The 25,604-nt window shown below is 35.9% G+C and overlaps 1 pseudogene; it reads right to left on the bottom strand.

Annotated features, from left to right (window-relative positions):
- Positions 1 to 387: 387 nt before the first annotated feature.
- LOC124522988 (60S ribosomal protein L12-like) lies at positions 388 to 888 on the bottom strand (annotated as a pseudogene).
- Between the last annotated feature and the right edge of the window lie 24,716 nt (positions 889 to 25,604).

The following is a 25,604-nucleotide window of genomic DNA, read 5'->3' as shown; positions in this document are numbered from 1 at the left end:
ACTTTTGGAGGCTCAGCTTGTGGTCATAACTTCTCAGGGATTCCAACAAGTCTCCTCACGGGGCCAGAGTAACTCTGTTAGTACCTGGTGGTAGAGAGTAAATGAATTAAAGATACTGCATAAGGAAATGTCCTCAAGACCTATCAGGAACTTGGTTGTAGACACGATAAGTTTGGGATGTCTGTTAGAGTTCCAATGAGAGCAGACAACGAAGCAGCGGGATAGAATGATGGTTCATAAGAGAGGTCAGGGCTGGCTTGTAGTATTAGGGATGGAAGCAGAATAGGGGTTTTCCCCTCCTATAGTTAAAATAGTTAAAAATCACATCTCGAGGGTGATTTTTGGTTGTCTAATGATCCTTTACTGGAATATTTTCCTTTGTAGTTCTTAACTAGCTGGGCATTGCACTGCACCACTATTGATGGCATAAGCATGGTGGCCATCAACACCGCAGTGCACAGATTGGGCAGTCCCCAGGATCTCTTTAATGGTTCCAAGCAGTTCTCTGGCTAATGATCAGTGCCGCATCTGTTGAGCAACATGGACAATCTCATCAAAAGTGATATTCCCACTGTGCTTAATGTTTTTCTGCTTCTTTCTGTCTCTTGGTTGTTCCTTGAGGGCTTGATAATCAGGACAGAGGCACAGGTACCACTTCAGTCTGGCCTGTCTGTTCTGAATGGTCAATTTCACTATAATCCTCAGCCCTTTCCAATCACTGGTTGCCTTGGCAATGTCATAACCAACCATTTTTGGAGACAGATCCAGGAGGCTGATCTTCAGGGCCAGGGCAGACATGGCACTGACTTCCCCACCGGTGCACCTCAGGTGTGTGACTTTGGTCTCATTGGGGTCAAGTGTAGGTGGCATGGTAGAGGTGGCTGGTGTTGGATAAACTGGATTCAGGACAATGTGCCTTTGCCTCTTCCAAGCCAAAAGGCAAAAGAGGGATGATTTTCTTAAAAATGATAAATTAGATCATGTAATTCCTTTGTTTCCCAAATGGGTTCTATCAATGATAAAGTACAACCTACACTCATTAGTTTGCCTTCAAAGACTTGACATTTTTTAGCCCTCCCCTTCCTGTTGACCATATGGTTTTACTGTCCCACTAGTTGATGAAACTGGGTTTACACTTGTCTTTTTCCTTTTCTTGTATCACAGAAAGCTCATTTCTATCTTAGTGTCTTTAGACTTGTTGTGTTCTCTTATTTCTCACTATGAGTGAGATTACTCAAATCTTTTTTGGGCTCTAACTTCAGATATTCAGATCAACTAATTTGGGGGGTCTGTCCTCAGCACTTCTGCCCTTCAGAGTTGCCCTGTTGATTATGCTGTTAATAATCAACTGACCAGGAGAGCTGTTGCAGCCAATGTGCAGGTCTCAGTCCCCCCCTTAAAGGATTTTTGTTGAAATGTCCCATTCTGTAATGTGGTCACCCTTCACCCTTATTTTTCTCAAATTTTTATTTATTTACCATCATTCATGTATTTTTTGCTTTTACCTGCTGCTAGAATATCAGTCTGGTAATGGTAGATTTCTTTTGTTTACTGATGACTCTCCCAGATACAGAACAGTATCTGAGAGATAGTGGACTCTCAATAAATACTTCTGAAGAATGAGATTTTTCTCTGTCTCAGAGATCTCTGTTTGTAGACATATTTATACTGCTAAAAATAATTCTCCCACAGTAGCAGTGTGCCCAGCTAGCATGTAGCATCCCCATTCGCTAATAAAAGGAACCAGGGCTTCTGCGTGAAGAAATTGCTGAATTGGAGCAAGGGATACACATGAGGATTGTGAAGCTCTCTTTAGCATCAAAAAGTAAGGAAATGTTTAAAGTTACATTTTTTCACTGTTGCCTAATTGTTTCTGTTAAATTAAGAGCAATGATCATTTTGCAATTTTAAAAACATAACGACCCATATCATTTGGGTTAGAGTAGCTCCATCAGAGATCTAGAGATCTGATGACCGGCAAGATTTTCTGACTGTAAAAATGTGTCAAGAATTATGATTTTTAAAGATTTGATAGTATAGATAAATTGTTACATTTCTCTAGAGCACAATTAAAAGTAAATGGATTCTATCTTACCTAAGACTCAGTTTTTCTTAAAACAATGACTTATGAGTATTTTGAATCTATTTTGTAATAAGAAGGGGACAAAGAGGAGCAGTTGGTTTCCAAAGCCGATTAGTGGGAGGCTTCGGTTTTTTTCTTCTCCTTCCACTCTATATTATCTCCTCTAAAGGCAATGAGAATTGTAAAATTTAATTTGTCGCCTTCAGGAAAGAACATGAATGCCAAGAAATAAGTACTACCTGCATCTATAGTCCTGTTTTAGCATATGAATTTGAGAGTCGGGATGCATCCCGAAGAAGTCACATGAACAATAATGGTGATTTAAATTCAGTGCTTCGTGCAAAGGCAAACTGACATGCAGGTAATTCCACAAAATAAAATTATAGTATTCACAACTGGCTTAATAATTAGTCTTTCTTTTTACAGTTTTATTTTGGAAATATAAAATTCTCCCACTTAGTCACACAGAATCAAGCAATAACTTTCTTCATAAATTACCATTTTCATGACATACTTGGTCTAGAATATATCCCATTTGTCTAACAACTTCTCTTACTAAAATTCTTCACAGTGAAGAATTGAAGGTTTTTTTTTTTTTTGGAAAAAAAAATCATAAACCTTCTCACAACATCTAGTATCTTCTGTCCCACCAGCCCCCAAAACAATCCTATTTATTTGTGGTCTTATTGGCTTAAACATTAAAGTAATCGCATATGGCATCAAGAAAATGAACATTTATTTTTTAACAATCTGCTATCTATGCTAACAAATTTACCATTAGATGCAATTCTGATCCAAGTATGGTTGAGTAATAGACGAATCCTGAACCTGGGGATAAAGTGTAAATAGTTTTATAAATGGTTCATTGGTTGGATTTTTCATTGCTATTATGGACTCCATGTATGTGCGCCAACCCCCACCATCCCCTACAATTTATATGTTGTTGAAACCCTAACACCTGATAGAACGGTCTTAGGAATTGGGGCTTATGGGGTAATTAGGTTAGAAGAAGTTCTGAGCGAAGAGACCCCGTGATGGAATCAGTGTCCTTAAAATGAGACTGGCATGCTCTTTTTCAGTTATGTGAGGATACAGTGGCAGGCCACTGTTGTTTACGAACAACTGGGCTTTCACCAGATACAGTATTTGCTGATGCTCTGATCTTGGACATGTCCGCCTGTAGTACAACTCAGGGAAAGGAATGTTTATTGAAGTGACCCAGCCTATGTTATTTTTGTTAAAGCCGTCTGAAGTAAGAAAATATAATATATAATCAATTATAGGAAACTTCTGAAATCTACATAATATTCAGGAAAGTATTCCTGGAAGATGTCAATTCACATGGGAGAGTGGAACAGAAATTTGCAACAATGTGGATGGAACTAGAGGGTATTATGCTAAGCAAAACAAGTCAGTAAGAGAAACATCTATGATTTCACTCCCATGTGGAATTTGAGAAACACAACAGATGAACATAGGGGAAGGGAAGGAAAAATAAGATAAAAACAGACCGGGGCAAACCATAAGAGACTCTTAAACACAGAGAACAAACTAAGAGTTTCTGGAAGGGAGGTGGGTGGGTGGACAGGTTAAATGGGTGATGGGCATTAAGGAGGACACTTTTTGGGATGAGCTCTAGGTGTCGTATTTAAGAGATGAATCACTGGGCTGTACTCCCGAAGCCATGACAACACTGTATGGTAACAAATTTGAATTTAAATTAAAAAAATTAGAGTATTCTAAAAGTGGAATTTTCAAGAATTTTAACTGTATAAAGTGGCATGACAAATTTCAGTTACAGTGTAGAGAAAAGCTAATTAAGGAGTTTCGTGAGGGGATTCTCCTTTTGTTCTTAATTCTTCAGATGATTTCATTGGCTACATTCCCACAGTATTCTGGTGACTGACTCCTGAGATAAACTTCACAGGACGAAGTTTTACCCTCTTACCCACTAATAAACTCAAGGGATCAGAATGACCACTTGTTGAAAATTATCCTGTTATTTTGCCATCAACTTATTTCCATTGAGCTAGAACCTTTAAGGAAATGTGTTTCAGTTATTTGGGCTATTTCTTCACACATCTCAATGTTTTCTATTAAACTTTTATACTTGACATTACTGTACTCTTTCTAAATAATTGGAAATAGTACTGGGATTTTAATAAGTTTATTTTAAAATGGACCATGCCTTGTTATAATGAACGACTTTTAGAGTACTCTTTTTGTCAAATGTTACTTAGTTTAGGGGCGCCTGGGTGGCTTAGTTGTTTAAGTGCCCAACTTCACCTCAGGTCATCATCTCATAGTTCATGAGTTTGAGCCCCGCATTGGGCTCTGTGCTGACAGCTTGAAGCCTAGAGCCTGCAGCCTGCTTGGGATTCTGTGTCTCCTTCTCTCCGCACCCCCCCCCCCTTACACTCTGTCTCTGTCTCTCAAAAATAAAAATATTTTTAAAAAATGTTAGTTTGGTAAGGTTTCCGTTGCTTTTGAATTTTCTACGTGTCTTTTAGTCCTTGCCTTCATTTTTCATTTCTCTTATTGAATGTGGAGTTAAAATGAGCTAAAATTCTCAGCCATTTTGGAATCAACATCTGTTTCATTGCTTTTCTTGATTAATTGCATCATGACTTTCCTAGGTCTGTCTTTCTCCACCGATATATGTCTTAAAGCAATTCTTATTATGTCTGACTCCTTTTGTTAACTATAATGCATTCCTCTTTGTGGATATGCTAATCTTTTTCCTTAAAGCAGTGACCAATATAACAAAATCATCCTCCCTGTCATCCCAATTAAAATTAAAAATGTGTATTTTTCTTTATTTGAGGAACATTGTAAATTTTCATGGAATGTATTTTTGTCTATTTTGTATTGTTCTATGAAAGTAGTACAATGCTGTGATTTAACTAGAGTTAAATCAATTTGCTTCAAAGCCGAGTTAGCTCAATTGTACATAATTAGACTTAGTAGTTTTCCTCTGATGTATTTTCACCTTCTTAAAATCTGAAAGAGAAATCAATAAAAATTCATTTTGAAAAGTACACTGAAAACTGATTATTCTAACAGTTTCCCTGAAAGATAAAAAACAAAGAAGTCATTGTCTATCAACTGGGTTAAAATAGCACATAAGAAGAATGAGTCCAGATTAATAGTTATTAGGCAAATTATTCAGGGAAACCACATTTTTATGCAGCTAATTATGAAAATTATATTTTCTACCTTGTTAGATTCTCTAGTATTATTATATGTGCACTTAATTTGAAATGCCCTTTATGAATATTAGTAACTGGTCAATGAAAAACAATGGCTTACTTTGACCACTTGGTTTAGATGGTACCTGCCAGTTGTCTATAATATGATGTTAGTATATATGCCTTTGTTAAGTAGTGCCTCATAAGGAGATATTTTGAGACTGTGTAAATAACTTGTTTCTCCAAAATTCACTGTTTTTAGGTTCCATCATTTATTCCTACCTAAATCAATTATTTTCGTGATAGTTAACAAATGGTGACTTTTCTACTTCTGTCATTAAATTTATGTGTAGTAGTTTTAGTCTCACATGGGGAAGGGCTTTCCATTCTGTTATTTATAATAAGTATGTGTTATCTTTTATTAAGGCTTTTTCCTCTTTCTCATACTCCATTTCTTAAGATTCTTTCTTGGTACTTCTTATGTGCTAGCTTCTTTAGTTGCCTTCCCTCAGTCACCTTTAACCACAATGATCTACACTTGGTTCTGAACTCTAGTCCCACAGTCACTACCAACAACGTAGCCCTTGATAATGTCATGCTTTATGTTCACCCTATATTATTTCATTGAGAGACAATGTTCTTACAACTAATCAGAAGTACTGATTCAGCTAACTCATTTGAGAAAGTATCTTCCACTTCTTTCTCCTCTCTCTATAGCTTCTTGCAATTTCAGGTCTATAGAAAGTAGATAATTAATCCTTATATACTTGATTTAAAACAGTTTGCTTGGAGGATAGACCCAAGCACTGAAGAGGAAATAATAAAATGATGGCTATTGACTATAAAGTTAGTTTCCTTCTCTAATGGTTGGGCCAACCTGGTATTTATGAGACCTCATGCAGTAGGATAGTGGAAGACAAATTTGAAAAAAACTTGTGTATATTATGATTTTCTCCATGCCACTTGTGGATGTTTTTCAGTTACTGACTTAATTATTTCAAAGAAAAACATTATGACAGGGCCATACGGACAAGGCCTTGAAGCCCAAGAAAAGGTTTTGCAATCTACTTTGAATTAATTTAGCTGTGGAAAATAAGTGCCTTTTATTTCATAACTTGAGGCAAGGAACACAATGCAAAGACCTATTAGAGAAGTGAGTCATGTTAAATCAATTTAAGATTGCTTTAAACACATTTTAATGGGTGGAGCAAGAAGATAGCAGACCTTTCTTAAGTGACCAATTAAGTCCATATCCCCAGTCACTTTCTCAGTTTCTTACACTTAGGGTCACTCTACATCTGCCCTAAGCACCCTGGGGCCGGGTAATAGACCACCAAGGACAGGCCCTATGCTTCAGATCCTGCTGGAAATTATTCAAAGTAGGTCATCTTAAACCTGTTTACCCTGCTGTGCCAGTTGCTTTCTGAGAAAACCACAATGAAGTCTCTTGCCCATAGGTAATTTCCAACCCCAGTGATTGTGTGGCCCCTCATGGCGTTATAATATACTCTCTGTTTTGAGATCTGTGAGTATAATAAACTCTCTTTCCAATGGCTTTCTCTCCTGATCTGTTGGCCTTATCATACCTAAATAGTAAAGCTTATTAAAACACAAAGGTGAAAGTTAGTTTCGGTCCCTACAGACTACACAATATGCTAGCATATGTAAATTAGTATTTATTAAAGTATAGTTGACTGTAATGTTAATTTCATTACAGTTGTATACCAGTAATTCAACAACTCTCTACATTAGGCTAAGCTCGCCATAAGTGTAGCTAGTGTCCCCATACAACACTATTATAATACCATTGACTATATTCCCTATGTTGTACCTTTCATCCCTGGAACTTATTGCGTAACTGAAAGTCTGTACCTTCCACTCCCCTTCATCCATTTTGCCCATCCCCTCCCCTCCGGCAACCATTAGTTCTCTGTATTTATGGGTATGTTTTTGCTTTTTGTTTTGATTCCACACATATGCAAAATCTGATGGTATTTGTCTTTCTCTGGCTTATTTCACTTAGCATAATACTCTGGGTCCATCCATGTTGTGGCAAATGGCAAGATCTCATCCTTTTTATGGTTGCATAATATTCCATTGTGTGTGTGTGTGTGCATGTGCATATGCACACATGCATGTGTGCATACATACATATATGTATATATACCACATCTTCATCTATCAACGGATACAGGTTGCTTCCATATCTTGGCTATTGTAAATCATGCTGCAATAAATATGGTGCATTTATCTTTTCAAGTTAGAGTTTTGGAGTTTGGGGGGGGGTAAATATCCAGTTGTGGAATTATTGCATCATAAGGTATTTCTATTTTTAGTTTTTGAGGGATCTCCATACTGTTTTCCACAGTGGCTGCACCAGTTTGAATTCCTATCAACAGTGCTCAAAGGTTCCTTTTTCTGCATGTCCTTGCCAACACTTGTTATTTCTTGTCTTTTTGATTGAAGGCATTCTGACAGGTATAAGGTGATATTGCTTTGTGGTTTTGATTTGCATTTCCCTGATTAGTGATCTTGTGCATCTTTTCATGTTGTCTATTGGCTATCTACAGGTTGTCTTTGCCAAATGTCTATTTAGGTCCTTTGCTCATTTTTTTGGTTTTGAGTTATATAAGTTCTTTACAGAATTTAGATATTAACCCCTTATCAGATATATGATTTGCAAATATCTTTTCCCACTCGCTAGGTGGCCTTCCCATTTTGTGATTCCATAATTCCATAAACTAGCATTTCATTATGTTGTTCCTGATGCCAAGATGGAAGTACATGCAGAATATTTTGGAAAGACACTGAAGAGGAATAGCCAATTCATTTTATTAGGGGTGCATGAGTTATCTATTGCTGCATAATCACTCACCCCCAAATCGAATGACTTGAAACAACAATAATTTTACTTATAATACTGCATGTAGTCTGGGTGGCCCTTTTGGTCTGAGCCAAGGCTGATCTTTGCTAACTTGATAATGAGTCTGCAGTCACCTGATAGCAGAAGCTGGTGAGTTGGTGGCAACAAAACACACTTAGCACCCAGATCTTGATTTTTTTAAATACCATTCTTCAGTTTTAAACAGGCTCCTTGGATAAATCACTAATTCCAGGACTGGGACAGGAAATATACAAGATAGGCCTGAAACATCTTTTAGCCTCACAAAGTGCGAAAGTACTCAAAACACACACACACACACACACACACACACACACACACACACACACCAAACAATGGTACCATGCCAGAGGGATATTGGCACCGACCAAAAGAGTTCCCAGTAATTACAGCTGGAACTATTTGAGCAAAGTAGTATTGGATTATAACCCAGAGTTTAACTATTCATGAGTCCATGTAATATAAATAAATAATTGAATAAATAAACGTGGGAGAAGAGACAAATTTCCTAGGCTGAAGAATTACAAATAGTTTAAGTAGATATTCTATCCTCGAGGATAGGGATCATAAGTCCCTATTCTTTCACTGTGTGTTACATATAGTGACTTTCTTCAAAATCGTATGGTATGGTATGGTAAGGGAGAAAAATGAAAGAGGAACTTTACAGTGGAGAAAACTGACAAACACCACCTCAAGTCAAATGACTAAGATTAACGTCAAGGGTAATAACTCATATCAATAATATGTAGCCTTGATGTGATGAGAGTGTGTCTTAACCTCTGTGGTCTTCCTAAAATACACTACATTAGTATAATTACAAGAAAAAAATTAAATCCCATTTGAAGGGAATTCTGCGGAACATCTGATGTAACCTTTAAAACTATAAGGTCATCAAAACCAAGAAAAGTCTTAGGACTGACACAGCCAAGAAAAGGCTAAAGAAACATAAAAACTAAATGTAATGTCATATCTTTGGTGGGATTCTGGAACACAAAAAGAACATTAGGAAAAAAATTAAGAAATCTGAATAAAGTATGAACTGTAATAATGTATCAATGTTGGTTTATTAATTGGAGATATGGGAATTCTCTGTACTATCTTTGCAATAATTCTGTAAATCTAAAATCGTTCTGGAATAAAAAGCATTGAAATGATACAGCCACATAAATATAACAAAATGCTCAACTTTATTAGTCATTAGGAAAATGTAAAGTCATAATATGATGCAAGATGCCTGTTTACAGAATAGCTTAAAGAAAGAAAGAATGGCAAGTGTTGGTGAGGATATGGAACTCATGAACTACTTTCAAAGTTTTTGTTTTGGTCAAATCTCTTTGGAGATCTCTTCAGATCTCTATTAAAGCTGAATATTTGAACATCCTTGTAAAACTGCGTTAATACATTTGCATAAGAGAGATTCTTAGTAGCACTGCAGAATAGTCCCAAACTGAAAAATAATGCAAATTTCAATCCAACTATAATGGAAAAATTATGACCTAACCGTACAATGGAATACATTATAGCAAAAATGAACTATGACTAAAACAAAAAACCCTATATGATGAACAATGTTGATTAAAACAATTCAGATACCAAAAAGTGCATACGTTATAGTTCGATTTCTAAAATAGACAAAACTAAGGTGTAGGATGTTATCTTTAGAGTGGTGTCATGAACTAGTCCTTGGAGGCACTGGTAACATTCTATGTATTGGTCTAAGTCTGCTCACATGGTTGTATTTATGTATAGAACAATTTGGGCCACTTGGGTGGCTCAGTCGGTTAAGTGTCCAACTTTGGCTCAGGTCATGATCTCATGGCTCATGAGTTTGAGCCCCGTGTGGGGCTCTGTACTGACAGCTCAGAGCCTGGAGCCTGTTTCGGATTCTGTGTCTCCCCCTCTGTTTGCCCCTCCCCCACTCACACTCTGTCTCTCAAAAATGAATAAACATTTAAAAAAATTTTGAGAAATTTACTGGGCTGACTTAATGTCAATTCCTACTGATGCTGTAGTTTGCCCTGTATAGGGTTTTCTACTCTGATCTGTATAATGGAGCCTCAAAGGATTGCTTCAGACCATATAGAGTTGCCTAAATTAATTTTAAGTACCAACCAATATTTTTTGCATATGTAATGCACGGTGCCTTGGGTTCACCCCATTTAAATCCCATGACAGTCTTATGAGGTGGATATCATTCCAATTTAATGGAGAAGTGGGAGTTAAATAATATGCATAAGTGACGCAGCTCGTGAGTTTAAAAAGCAGAATATACTGGTGTATATTGTGTCATTTCCTAAATAAAACTTTGCCGGTTCATTCCAACAAACAATCTGAACTTTCTATGTTATAACACAAGCGATGCAAAAATTTGTAAGCTATTGTTTCAGATTGGCTTTATCTTATAATCGCTGTGAGAGTCCTTGCCAGTTGGCCCTTTGTTTTAGAAAGGCACACACCAGACACGGTGCTTGTCCATATGGAATTTTAAGTGTTTAAGGAAACACAGAAGCTGTGTGTGATAAGAAAAATATAGATGCTGTATCTCTCACTGGCTCTGTCAAAAATAAACCATTTATTGACATTAGGGCAGCATCAAAATTTATTGAAAGTGAATGGTTTGTGAATGGACCCACATTTTTCCATGAACTAAAATTCCCATTTCAAAAGTTGTGATAGATCTGCATGGAGAAGATAAGTAGTCCTATCAGTCATTTTATAATATCATAAAACATGCTTTCCTTTATTACTATCATTAGCATAAATCAATGTACCATGCTGATTATCTATAGGGGAACTCTTTTCATATCATTTAACTCCAATGTGGAAAAAAAATTTGTTTTCATTTTGGTTTTTGCTCCCCCAACGTGAAAGAAGAGTTGAGTTCATATAACAACCTTATTGCTGCCAAAAGGTTTAGAATATGGAAAATTAAAATATAATCATTGTCATCATGTCATGAATTTGCTGAAATTGTAATATTTTAGTACATATATACCCAGGGGGAGTATTCACTCTAGTTAGGATCTTTTCCCTTTTTTGTTGAAGAATGCATTTAATCATCAATATTTGTATAAAATCTATGCTATTGGCATCTACATAGGAGCTCTGCTTGCAGCTTTAAAGTGTTTATAGGGAATTAAGCTCTTTAGAGTAGATGAATTATGTGGATGAATTATGGGCAGTAATAGTCACCATTTCAGATGTGCTAGAACTCAAAGCCCTAATTCATGGCTCATTCACTCCTCTGTAAAATATTTATTGAAAAACTGCTATGCACTAGGCACAAAACAATATAAGATCCCTGCCCTTGAAGAACTTATTTTGGAATGGGGTGGGGGGGGGGCTGGGGGAAGCAGGCAGCATACAATAAACATAACAAAAATGTAAGATATATGTAAACCAGGCGATGAGTGCCGCATAAAGTTGGAAACTATAGATAAGGGTTGGGGAACTAAGTGCTGGGGGCAGGAAAAAAAAGTTCTGGGGGCAAAGGTTTTCCTTAGGTGCCAGGGTCAATCTCATTTAGAAAATGAGATTTGGTTAAGGGAAGTGAGGTGCAAAGCCAAGCAAATATTTGGGGAAGTTAGTTATATTCTAGCCAGAAGAAATATTTAGAACAAAGTTCTAGGAGCACAGCCTATTAAGCCAAATGCAAGAAGGTCAGTGTGCTGATCTGGAAGGAAGGCAGGAAGAACAAAGGGAAGAGTGTTAAGGGCTGAGATAAAACCAAAATTATGCGAGGAAGTGGCAGATGGAGCATGTTGTTGACTTGCCCTGAACACTTGTGTCAAATATAAAGTTAGGGGTACTGAGAGAGAAACTAGTTGTGCATGTATATCAATTATAAGTACGCAATGAATCATGTTGGGATTTTGTAAAAGTTCAACAAATAGGCTGTTTAGCCAAGTGCTGAATGACAAGTATTAAAATCAGTGTTTACTGGAAAATAAATATCACCATTACAGAATGAATGAATTCTGTACAGAATGAAGGCAACAAAATAACCTAGAATTTTAGCAATAGTTAATTTAGTTTTGCAATTATATTAAGTATGATAGGCTAAATATAGAAGTTTAGTAGTATACTACCAGCAGACTGATTTATCCACACTGTTGTTACATTGCTGATGCGGTCACACTGCTCCTTGGTACAATGAGATGTACATTTACTTTTAAGTCACCTGGAAGAGGAAGACCGTTTTGGCTACATGTGTCAGAATGTGTTCTTAATGTTGGTGAGGTTGATCCCACTCTAGTCCCTACTTAAAGACTGATTAGATTTGAAGGTCATAGTGAAAATAACTTCACTGAAGTAGTCCTATAAACCCAAGCTTTGATTTCCAGATACTTTCTAGATATTTTCAGAAGTAGATTTGAGATTAATTTTCTCTTTTTTACATGTATTTCTAATAATTTTGTATTTTCTGCTTTACATAGTAAAGTAAGAAAAAAAAGAATTATCCTTAAACCTTAAAGGTAGAAACGTAGCAATGGAGTAATATAATTGGCTTTCAAGATAAAGAAAATCACCTTTGAATTTCCATCTGTATCTTAGCTCTCAATGCTTATACGCCAATTTTATTATGTTCTGTAGGGTAAGTTCTATATACTAGAGATCATGGGAAAATTCATGCAGTCTCTGGTAATATCAGTTTAGTTATCAGGTTCCAGAAAGCAAGCTAATTGGTTGTTGGCAAGTCCTGCTACATGTTATATTATAATCTGTAATGTGTTAAGGGTTTCTTTTATTTAAGCAGCCTCTTTAATGTGTAATATATGTTTTCTTCTTTAAAATGTCTTATTTGAACATCCTGTATAGAAATATTATAAATTGGTTCTAAAACTTCCTATATATCTTGTGGTTTGAAGATAAAGGATGCAAGCCATCTATTACTTGTCAACTTATAGCCAAGGATTGCTTTACATTATACTCTTATATTTACTTCTTAAAGTATTTATAGCCTTTAACACGTATGTTTAGATGGGAGTACAGCATGAGAGTGAAGCACTAATTATACTCACAGAATTGAGACCAAAGGCCTTTAGCCTCCTCTAATTGGTTGATATCAAGCATGGCCTTTCACTTCTTTTGACCAATTGAACATAAGTGTGAATTCCAAAGGCTAAGGCTAGTTCTGAGAAGGGGCATTAGCAACTATCGTGTTGTGCTCTTTTTCCTCTGTCATGATGATGATGTCATGTCCCAGGTCTGGAATATGCTTTAGCCAATAACCCAAAATGGTATAAATAGATGAAAGAGAGGCCCTAGTGGACATAGAGGCTATAGGAACAAACCACAAGCTGATGTACAAAAATATATATTGTGAGCAAGTGACAAACTTTGTAAGACTTCTATATTGCAACATCTTGACTTGTTACTACACTATAACCTAGCAAGAACTGGCTGACATAAATAGAAGCGGAGTTACCTTTATAAAAAATAAAAATTTATATAGCCCCGACTTTGGGAATAGAAGGCTAGTGGAAAGAAATCTGTTAATGATGGGTAGAAAAAAAATGACAAAATGTCAATTCTTATTAATCTGTGGTAAAATGTTTGGTAAATTTTTTCCTGCAAATGCTTGGATGATATATTTTGTAACTTAGAGGTCGTGATTTTAACAAACCAGTTAGGAAACAGATTGTAATGAAGTGTCTTGATTGAGAGATTCAGTAAGAATTAGACAATTAGGGAGTTCGCAAATGGTAAACCGAAGGGAATATAGAGAAACCAGATAGTCACTGACTTTTAGAGTTGTAAGATATAACTATTTCCATATCATTCAAAAATAAAACTGATAAAAGATTATTATAAGAAAGCATAACTAAAAGAGCTGATGGCAAAAAAAACCTATGGTGGGCTAGATTTCAAAATTTTGATCAAAATAATTAAGTGGATTAATTTTTTTTCCTGTAGAGCAAATTTACTCAAGGAAAAGAATGTGAGGGCTGTATTTCTCAAGCTTAGATAAACTCAAGTTACCTGCAAATAATTTAGGAGGGAAAGGCATTTCTCAATTATGTGCAAGACTATCTCCTCATGGAGCTAACTGTAATCAAATAGATGTAGAATCAGCTATCTTTTGAGAGAAATTCACTGCTAAATGTCAATATCTTGGATCCAAATGGCTGGTTTTGGAGACTTGAATTGATTCTTGACTCTACAACAATGTATGGACAAAAAAATATATAGGATCCTGCTGCTATAATCTCCCATGAAAGAATGTTTTCCATGTCATTGTTTCATTGGCTGCCTACGGTCTTCCATAAGGAGGAGCCATGATACATGGAAAACAGTGGATTATAGAGTACTTTAAAGAGGACATCTAACTGTCTTTTGTTTCTATTAAAAAGTCAGCTTCTGTATTTTTTACTTTGTACATAATATGTCCTTTTCTTTAAGAATTTTACCTTTGAGTTTAGTTTTTGGTGGATTTTTCATGATGTGCCTAGGTGGGGATTATCTTTTAATTATCCTGTTTGGAATCCATACAGCTGCTTACAGGGCTCAATGTGTTTTATCAATTTTTGCAAATTTTCAGCCAGTATTTTTTCAACTATTGATTACGCTGATTTTGTCTTTCCTATACTTTGGGATTCCAGCTGCATGTATGTGAGACATTTTCAGCAAGCCTCATATGTCTCTTAAGCAATTCTATCTTTTCCTGCATTAATGGAAGTATTCTGTTGACTTAGGCAGTTTACTAATCCTCTCTTCTATACTATCTAAATTACTGCCAAATAATTCCATAATTTTCCATCTTGTAGTTTTCCAATCAGCATACCAAGCTAAGCCATTATCTCTCCCCTAAGAGTATGAGTTCTATCCATGTCTACTTTTGGCTCTACATGGTTTTTGCTTTGCTGAAACACCAGTGAATGAAGAACAGGTGTTTAGTACAGGAGTTGAACTATGGATCATGGGCTGCCTGTCTCTTTTTGTAAATAAAGTTTTATTGGAACATAAAGCCACTCATTTATCTGTGTGTTGTCTGTGGTTGCTCTTATGCAACATCAGAGTTGAGTAGTTGCTTCAGAGAATGCATGGTCTGCACAGCTAAAGGGCCTTTAAGAAAAACTTTGCAGAAGCTGATTCAGTGGAGCTTTGATGGAACTGAGTGCCCCACTGAACCAGTGGCTTTGCCTTAAGTGGCACACCGGAAGATAAAGTTTCCTCTGTAAGACCAGACTGACAGTATTCTTGAGTATACCATTTCTTTGTGATAACAGAAGATTTTGGAGGCTCTTCCCAGTTTGTTGGTGATTGAATCTGAATTGGTCCACCCAATAATGGGAATATGAGGCAAGAGTTTTCCAAGTCTTCCAGTGTGCAGAAGTCTTCCAGTCTTCCAGACCCACACAGTGGGTCAAGTGTGCAGTTTTGCTAAGTGTTCAGTATTAAACTAATAGCTGCTCTTCTTTTTTTTTTCTTCAAATTTTTATTTATTTTGAGAGAGAGGGAGAGAGCATGAACTGGGGGGAGAGAGAGAGAGAGAGAGAGGGAGAGAGAGAGAGAGAGAGAGAGAGAATTCCAAGCAGGCTCCACACTCAAGCGTGCTTCCTAGAACATGACCTGAGCCGAAATCAAGAGTCAGATGCTTCACTGACTGAGCCACCCATGTGCCCCAATAGCTGCTTTTCAAAATAAGGGTAATTGGTAGCTATGGCATGGAAGCCACAAGTCCAAATTTCCAAAGAGTGCTTCCATGCAGAGGCTATCTTCCACTGGAGGCTGTAATTGGCAAATCATCAATCACAGAGTCTGTACTGTCTGTAATACACAGAGTCTAGTAGACTCTAGGTTTCTTTTTTTAGTGATAAGGGATCTATGAAACAGCACTTTTTTTTTTTTTTTTTTTTTTGGCCAGAAGAATTGAGATATGTGATTCCATGCAGAAAGCTCCTGAATTTTGTTAGCATTGATCAGCCACTCCTGGTGGTAAAGATGTGACAATACCGATACCAGTTGGGTCTTCCTGATAAAAGGGTTCCACATTTTCATGTTACTCTGTGCTCAGCTTTCTGCAATCTGTTAAAAAATTGTAGGAGGCGGGGCGCCTGGGTGGCGCAGTCGGTTAAGCGGCCGACTTCAGCCAGGTCACGATCTCGCGGTCTGTGAGTTCGAGCCCCGCGTCAGGCTCTGGGCTGATGGCTCGGAGCCTGGAGCCTGTTTCCGATTCTGTGTCTCCCTCTCTCTCTGCCCCTCCCCCGTTCATGCTCTGTCTCTCTCTGTCCCAAAAATGAATAAACGTTGAAAAAAAAAAATTTTAAATAAAAAAAAAAAAATTGTAGGAGGCTTCATGTTATTTACTTGTAAGTTGGTTGTGTCTTCTCATGTGCTCTGCCCCAGACAAATCAGTGCTTTTGTCCCATATCTCCTTGGTGGTGTCATCGTCTCTTAGATTTCAGGTACTTAGTTTCTGTATGACCTTGGCTCTCAGATGTGTTCAAGAAAAGTTATGATAGTGTAGATTATCTGACTTTGCACTGTAGTTTGTGAAATTCTTTCCAGGTTTCTGAATCTGAAGCAGAAACTTATACTCTCTAAGATGGTTTTGATTAAAATAAAAATAATGTTTTGGAATTTATGCATTATGAAGCAAATCTATTGTAGACCTACATCTATCAGTCATCATAAGCAAATGAGACAATTTGGTTCAACTCAACATTATCAGACAGAGGTTGGGAGTGGGGATTAATTTGATATTTATGATCCCTTCAAACCTCAAAGTTAAAATATAAAACTTTAAATATTTTTAACAATTAACCAGAAATATTTAAATAAATTTACTAAATTCTAGTGATTATCAAATTTTAGCTTTCTAATCCTTATTTCCTAGAAATAAATAATACCTTTTCTCCTGTTCCATTTCAGTGTATACTTTACATCTGTGTTCTATTTTTTTTCCTTACCCCTACTATATTTGTAACATTGGTTTGCAGGTCCTATTTTGCCCAGACTTAATTTAGTAAAAGGTCAGTGCAAAAGAATAAAACTGTATCAAAGGTAGATTGCATGTGAATAGGTAGCTACCTTGAAAGTAAAAAGAAAACTTTATAGGGCAATGTGAACCAAAAGGGGTTGGTGACAAGAATGGGTAGAATGTGTTATTGTGGAAATATACTTCCATTCCTCCAAACGAGATCCAACATCTTTGGGCTCTTGTTACTGAAAGAAATTGGGGGTAATCCTATCCCTCAGGGAAGGTTGCTATTTTAACTGCTGAATGGGATATAAAAGATTCTGACAGAAATTAACAAAGACATTTTGGCATATACCTATCACAAGGAGCATACTGGGTCAATTTTAATAATTAGTAATCTCCACCTATTGTTTCATTGCCCAGTACTTCAATTATTTTAAATGTTTCTCAATCACATTACTTCACAAAACCATTACTCGCTGTGGTGAAACCGACAGCTAGTGCATCATTAATATTCGTACCAAAGAGGGAGGGAGGCAAACCGAGAAACAGACTCCTAACTACAGACAACAAACTAACAGTTACCAGAGCCAGGTGGGTGGGGGATGGGTGAAACAGGTGATGAGGCTTGAGAAGAGCACTTGTGATGAGCACCATGTGTTTCATGGAAGTGTTGAATCACTATATTGCACGCCTGAATGTAATATTACACTGTATGTTAACTAACTGAAATTTAAATAAAAACTTAAATTCATACCAAAGACGGATGAATTTGTAGGAAATACCCTTATAAGTTATTTTGCTTACTATATAGCTTTAGATTCATGGATACATATTTTCAGGCATATGCATGTACACTGAACCATTTTGGGAATTTATTAAGGTTTATTCTGAGAGAGCGTGAGAGTATGTGGGGGGTGGGGCAGAGAGAGAGAATCCCAAGCAGGGCCTTGAATGCATGAACCCAAACCCTGAGATCCTGAACTGAGCTGAAACCAAGAGTTTCAGCTTAACTGACTGAGCCACCCAGGAGCCCCAAACCATTTTGGGAATTTAAAGTTGACTTCATATGTTAACTAATGGGAATTTAAATGAAAACTTGGAAGAAAAAATATAAAGTTGACTTCAATACAGCAGTGTATCTGATACCTTCTTAATCTCCTTAAACTGATTATATCCCGTTTATACTAATACTCGGTGCTGTACTTATTCAAACACCAAATGTCTCTGGAAAACAGCATTTTATTATGAATGGAAATAGATTCAGGAAGTTCTGGTGGGCAATGGGGTGTGCAGAGATGGCAAAATCATATCTTAAGCCCTCAGGTGATAGTGTTCAAACATAACCCATAGTGATTTTTGAATTCCTCATGGAACTAGAGCTGTTGCATTGAGCTACTTTGATACTCCTCCATAGTGTTGTACGCCTGGAAGCAATATGGCAAAGAAAAAGTTTTGCTGGTATGAGGGAGGAGTAGGGGCCAAAAAAAAAGGGGGGGGGGGATTTGAATTCCAAAGGAATAGAGGATTAAAAAAATTCCTTCTGTTACTTTAGGCTACCCCTGTCACTCTCAATAGCTTCGTTGGCCTATCTGCAAAGTACAGATAAGAATATTTGCTTTTGGTCTATCTTCAAGTCCTGTAAGATTCTTGAAAGGAATAGAAGTTCTAAAGGATCCTATATTACTGAAAAATGGCGATTGTCTAAATTATTCTGAAAATTAAGCCCATTCTCTATAACACAATAGTGATTTTAACTTCACTCTAGAAACGGATTTTAAGGAGGTATTTGTTGTTAGAATAATGTGATTTATTAAGAAAAAACAGTAACACTCCTGAAATTAATATTTACAGGATAATAATCTTAAAAATTAAATACTCTATAATCAATTATTAGTAATTTGTTGAGTTTTCAAAGACTTTTTTTTACTACAATTTTTTTTTAATTTCTTAATAAGCACCTAAAAGAGACCTGCAAACAGCTAGATGGAACTATTCACATAGGAGACACTGTATTAGTTTGTGACCAAGCCAGTAGCAGGCATGTTTTTGTAGGAGGTGGAACTATACAACTCTTCGATAAGCCTTCTGAGCCTTCTCTTTCACTTTCATGTATGTCAGCTTTGAATACATATTGATTCTTTCCCCTTTTTTGTTATATTTGAGGTAAAAATCAAATACATTCATTAGGGAAATAATAGAACTTATGATTTTTACTGATTCCTTAAAAATAAGGCTAAACAAATAGAGGACAGTAAGCATCATAATTTAAGGTTGAAGGATTCAGTACTTTTCAAAAATATAAAATGATTTCAAATAGGACTTAGCTGAACTATGTCCACCTACTCCCACACAAACGATTCATATGCTGAAGTTCTAACCCCCCAGTAGCTCGGACAGTGATTATATTTGGAGAGAGGGTCTTCAAAGTGGTATTAATTTAGAATGAGATCTTTAGGGTGGGCCCTGGTCTCCTCTGACTGTTGCCTTTATAATAATAGGGAATTAGCATATAGGTATATACAGAGGCAATATATGTAAAGACACAGGGAGAAGATAGCTATCTTGCAGGGCAAGGAGAGAGGCCTCAGAAAAAACCAAATTGCTAACACCTTGATCCCCAAATTCCAGCCTCTAGAAATGCGAGAAAATAGTTACTTAAGCCATTTAGTCCACAGTGCTTTGTTATACTGGCCCTAAGAAACTAATACATGACTCAAATGAATATGCCAGAACATTAATATGAATAAGAACAAATGGTGTGCACTAATGAGGAGCCAGAAGTTAAACTGCAAGGAATTTAAACATAGCTCATAATCATCCTCATCATTTACTTACCGAACAGTTACAGATGAGCCAGACACAATTCAAGTATATGAATTATCATATTGACTCCTCACCAACAAAACTCTGAGGTACTTTTGACTTTCCTATTTTATGTATAAGGAAAACTAAAGTATGTGGATCTTAAGCAGTTGGCCCAAATCACAGAGATAAATGATTGAGATAGATTGTATAGCTAGGCAATCAAATAAGTTTTTGACTATTTATCCAATGGCATAAGGAACCCAAGTTAAATTATCTATGTCTCATTTTGGAGATTATCACAAAACACTACATATACTGCTTCTGGGAACAAGTTGTAAAAAAGTTGAAACATAAGTTCAGTCAATATTAAGTTCTTTTGGATCATAGAGAATTTTTCTGTATATGTGTATTTCAGCATGTATATTTAGACTACATAAGTAATATACACATATATATGCATTATGCCTTTTGTAGTTTTTATTTTTTTTGAATTTTATCTCCATTTTAATTTTATTTTTTAATATGAAATTTGTCAAATTGGTTTCCATACAACACCCAGTACTCATCCCAACAGATGCCCTCCTCAGTGCCCATCACCCACTTCCCCCCCCCCCACCCCCCATCAACCCTCAGTTTATTCTCAGATTTTAAGAGTCTCTTATGGTTTGGCTTCCTCCCTCTCTAACTTTTTTTTTCCTTCCCCTCCCCATGGTCTTCTGTTAAGTTTCTTAGGATCCACATAAGAGTGAAAACATATGGTATCTGTCTTTCTCTGTGTGATTTATTTCACTTAACACAACACTCTCCAGTTCCATCCACGTTGCTACAAAAGGCCACATTTCATTCCTTCCCATTGCCAAGTAGTAGTGCATTGTGTACATAAACCACAATTTCTTTATCCTTTCATCAGTTGATGGACATTTAGGCTCTTTCCATAATTTGGCTATTGTTTTTAGACAGTTTTCTCAGTCAAATACCTACTTTCTTTACAAATCAATGTTAATCAGAGATTTTGACTATTCCTAATACTTTGTGAATGCAGAATATACTGCATGCTCACAATATACTCACGTGCCACCTTGATCTTGGAGCTCTGCAGTTGTAATTGTAACACAATTTTGTAAGAAAGGAAGAAAAGAGAGGATAGAAGAGAAGACAGAAATGGGAGGGAGGGAAAGAGGGAAGGAAAAGACAGAAAGCTAGAGTACACAAGCTCACTTAAGAATATGTTTACTTTTTAGATGTTGAGCTGAATCTACATACATGTAGATATTAATTGAAATGAATATGCTATTTCTAAAAAGAACTCAAACGTATTCTCTCTTAAAATGAAGAGACGCATCCTCTTTTCAATTATTAAAAAAATAATCTATATGAAGCTCATGTCATTTGGGGATAAAACACAAAATACAGGGCTCACAAATATATCTCTAGTACAGGGGCACTGTTTTTCAATAGTGAAAACTGGGTGGCTCATTTGGTTGTGTCTGACTCTTGATTTCTGTTCAGGTCATGATCTCACACAGTGGAGCCTGCTTAGGATTCTGTTTCTCCTAGCCTTCTGCCCCTCCCCCACTTGCACCCTCCCCTCAAAAAGAAATAAATAAAAAGCAAATATATCTCCAGTACATAAAGTGCAGTTTAATAATTTTAGTTATACAAGTAAGTTAATTTTTAGGAAGATTCTAAACCACGTGATGAGATAAGGCAAACATGAGGGAAACAGACTCATTTTGAGAAAAATTAGAAAAAAATGGGAGATTTTTATTCTAAAGTAAACGGGGAAAAATGAGAAAATATACATTGCAAATTAAGAAAATTCACTAGAGATTCAAGTTTACAATCTACAAAGCAGATAATTGGATCAATAATACAAAGGATAACTTGAGAGATCCTTTAAGAATATGCAGTGAAATGAAAAAAAAGATGATATGAGAAAAGATTACAGGTACTGAGAAAAGAGAACAGAATAAGCCGAGAAAATAAATGTGTCTGCTGAAGATGTAACATGAGAAAAAGACTTAAATCTACAGCTGAAGAAAACTTCTCTGGGATAAAATAATAAGGAAGATCCAGTTCCTACTCACGTGGACCTTACATGTTAGTGGCAAATAAACAGTAAAATACCATCTGGGGCTCCAATAGGCTTATGCCTAGGATCCCACTGCACATACCAGATAGACCTCTTAATCATAATAGTGAAAACTGGATAAAACTTCATACAGAGATTATACATAAAGTAATGGAGAAAAAGGACTTAAATGGTTTGAGCTGAATGTGGGAAAGTGAATGTATAAACTTTTAACGCTATAAAAGTAACTTTAATGCAAACAAGTATTATTTTGTGTTGATATTTTTATTCTGATGCACATCAAAATATCCTGAAACTGATAATTTAATTCCTAAAAGCTTCTGCATTCTTCACAAATCCTGGATATTTTTCAGTTTATGTAAAGAAAGTGACAGTGTTTCAAAACTGAATTTTTTTTTTTTTAGAATTTTGCAATGGATTTTTTTTTAATCAATGTAATGGACTTTCAGCATTTAGAGAACTGTAAATACTCAATTCATCAGTGAAAAGTCACCACTCTAATAATATGAAGCTTGGGGACATGTAAACATGACAACATCTAAAACAAGAAAATTGAGTTGTTGGGACTCCTGTTGGCTAGAATCCTAATTAAGTAGAGAAAGAAATTCAATATGCCAGAAAACACCAAACTGATTTTTGTTGATTAGGAAATAAAATAATTTGTATTCTTGGTGTTCAGCATAATATCGATGCCAGTTATTATTCTCTGTGCCAGATTATCTTTTGTTTAAATACTTTGTTCTGCTGATTCTTTGTTGTGATGATTGGGAAATTTATGTATTAATCTCTCTCTGTGCTTCAAGTATCGTGAGTATTTAACAGAGTTCTAAATACAGATTGAATTAATATAAGATTGATGTGTTAAATCTGACTATAAATCTGCCTCTCCTTAAATCAAAAGGTGCAATCTATTTTCTCCAAGATTCTGCACCATCCTGAAATTTCCTTGACTCAGAGAATGTGGCAAAAGTGATGCTGTGTTACTTTTGAACCTGGGCTTTAAGAGACCTTCAATTTTGCGGGCACCTGGCTAGCTCAGTCAGTAGAGCATGCTACTCTTGATCTCAGGGTAATGAGTTTGAACCCCATGTTGGATGTAGAGATAACCTAAAAATAAAATCGTTAAAAAGGAAACAAGAGATCTTCCACTTTTACATGCTTGGGTTATTTCTTCTTAGTACATAATCTTGGTGCTGCTATTGGAAGTTCAAACCACAAGTAGGAAGGCTGGCGAAGGGGAACCAAAGTGCTCTGCTCTACAGCTCCAAGTGAGTTTTCAGCCAACACCGACTGTTCACCATAGGAGAAAGTGATCTTGGGTGTTGGCAGCTAAACAGAGCCTACGGATGATTGTCATCACAGCGGACACCACATGGAGCAGAACCACCCAGCTCGACCTAATCAACTCACAGAAATCATGAAAAATAATAATGTTCTGTTGGTGGGTGGTTTGTTACATATCGATAAACTTTGAACTGTGTCTGCTCCAAGGTAGGGTCCCATAGAATTGTAGCTATTGTTACTTTAAAATACTAGGTTTAGGTTCCATCCTGTTCTAGGCCCTCTGTAGAGTTAGTGGCACCTGATACTTCGTCATTAATAAATTCCTATGGCCAATGAATAATTAAAGAATAGAGCTGTGTTTCAATAGTTTTTCCTCCACTGAATTCTCCTCTTGCATATCTACCATTTCACATTTGTAAATCCTCCCTAACGTTTTTAGGCCAGGGCATTAGTTTTTTTCTGCTTTGTTGGACATGATTATATTCTTTTTCTGCAATTGTATAGCTTGTACTTTGTAGTGATATCAGGCTACTTACCTCACATTTGCCTCTAAATCTAGTTACTTTTATTTTACTTGTTTTATTATAATTTTCAGGGGAATGACCATCACTTTTCCCGTAAATTAAAACAATTTTTTAGAGCAGTTTTAAGTTCACAGCAAAATTGAGGGGAAGGTAAAGAGATTTCCCATATATCCCTTGCCCACACATAGACTGTCACTTTCATTGTTTTATTATAGTGACTAGCCTGAATTGGTAGTCAATATATTCACTTGCCTATAAATCTCATACATGTAAATTATTCTTAATGTCTGATTTGAGGATAATGAAATTTATCTTTACTCATTGTCTTGTCCTCTGGCTGCTATTTCAGATTCCTAAAGTGTGCTATTACGGAGAACAATGAGTCTGTAGTTAAAGACACTGGATTTCTATCCCAGACATTCGCTAACCATAGTTTTTAAGTCAAGTAACTTCCTTAGATAAAGATTTCCCAAAAAAACATAAAGTGAGGGATCAGACTGGAGAATTATTTTTGCCAGACTGGGTATTTTTTTATATCTCTCAGCTAAATACTTTTGATATATTTAGTGAAAGTGAAGTGACTAGTTAAGCAATCATCTTAGTAATGAACCCAAAGTGGAAAACCAACAAGATAGCTTATTTTTTTTTCCGTAAGTAAAAGGGAAGGAAGTTTAATTATCATATAATTTCCGATGGTTTATTTTCTAGCTATAGCTAGATGCTACCCAGTGAGAAATTATTTCTTTATATATGTTTTATACTTTCCTTAGTAATGAGCTCCCTGTTTCTTAAAATAATTGATATATATGTACACACGCACATACACATACATATAAATTTTGGAGTTCTCTCCCAATGATGACATAATATTCCTTTCCAAGGCCTTATTTTAATAACTGCGAGGAATCTCTTTTCTAATACTTTATTAATCCCAGGGTAACTTAAATATGATAATGGCAATATGGCAAAATTTAGAAGACTATATGGACAGTAGAAAAGCTAATATCAGAATCAAAATCCCAACTTATAAGGAGATGCTTCCAGGAAAAAACAAAAACAAAACAAAACCAAAACACCATGATTCTGCTCTCACAATCTTCCTCTTAATTCTACTTTCCTCCAATCGTCATGTTAACTCAAAGACATGTACTTGGTGTTTTAATGTTTAGTGGCTTTGCCTTATGATTTGGTACTCAAACTTTGCACACATTCATCTTTGAAGAAGACTTTGCCAAAAGTTTACTCAGCAAATAACTGTGTGCTGTAGGTTTAGTGATGTGCACAATGAGGTCATTCAAAAGCTATCTTGCTTAAACAAACAGATGAACATCGTTCATCAAATATTGGCCATCCAAGTTATCTTGCAGGTAGGAATTTTATAAAGGATATAAAACAAAAGTTTCTTTTATTTTGAAGTGTATAAACATCAGTCCATTGTGTATTTATTATTAGTTCTTACCACCATATGGTAAATGCATTTGGAATTTATCTGCAAATGACATATGCCTAAACTTTAGTATGAAATATTGTCATTCATACTTACAAATTGCATGTAAATGTTAATATTTTTCAAATATAAGAATACTAATTTTTTCTTTTCATGAAAAAATCATACAACTAAAATAGAAGGTTGGCCAAATATATATAACACAGACCTAACATATTTACCTGCCTATACTTGTGACATGTTAACTCTTTAAAAATACTTAGCAGTTAATATTAAGCTAATTCTGATGTCTGGATAATTTTCTTAGAATTCATAGGTCACACACAGGGTATAAATATTCCAAGTGCAGATTC

Source organism: Lynx rufus, unplaced genomic scaffold (genome assembly GCF_022079265.1).
Source record: "Lynx rufus isolate CCGP_SWC_20201006 ecotype Redwood Valley unplaced genomic scaffold, mLynRuf1.p SCAF_4, whole genome shotgun sequence".
Classification (NCBI taxonomy): Eukaryota; Metazoa; Chordata; class Mammalia; order Carnivora; family Felidae; genus Lynx; species Lynx rufus.
The sequence above is the reverse complement of the archived record's forward strand: the minus strand, read 5'-3'. Positions and strand labels throughout refer to the sequence as shown.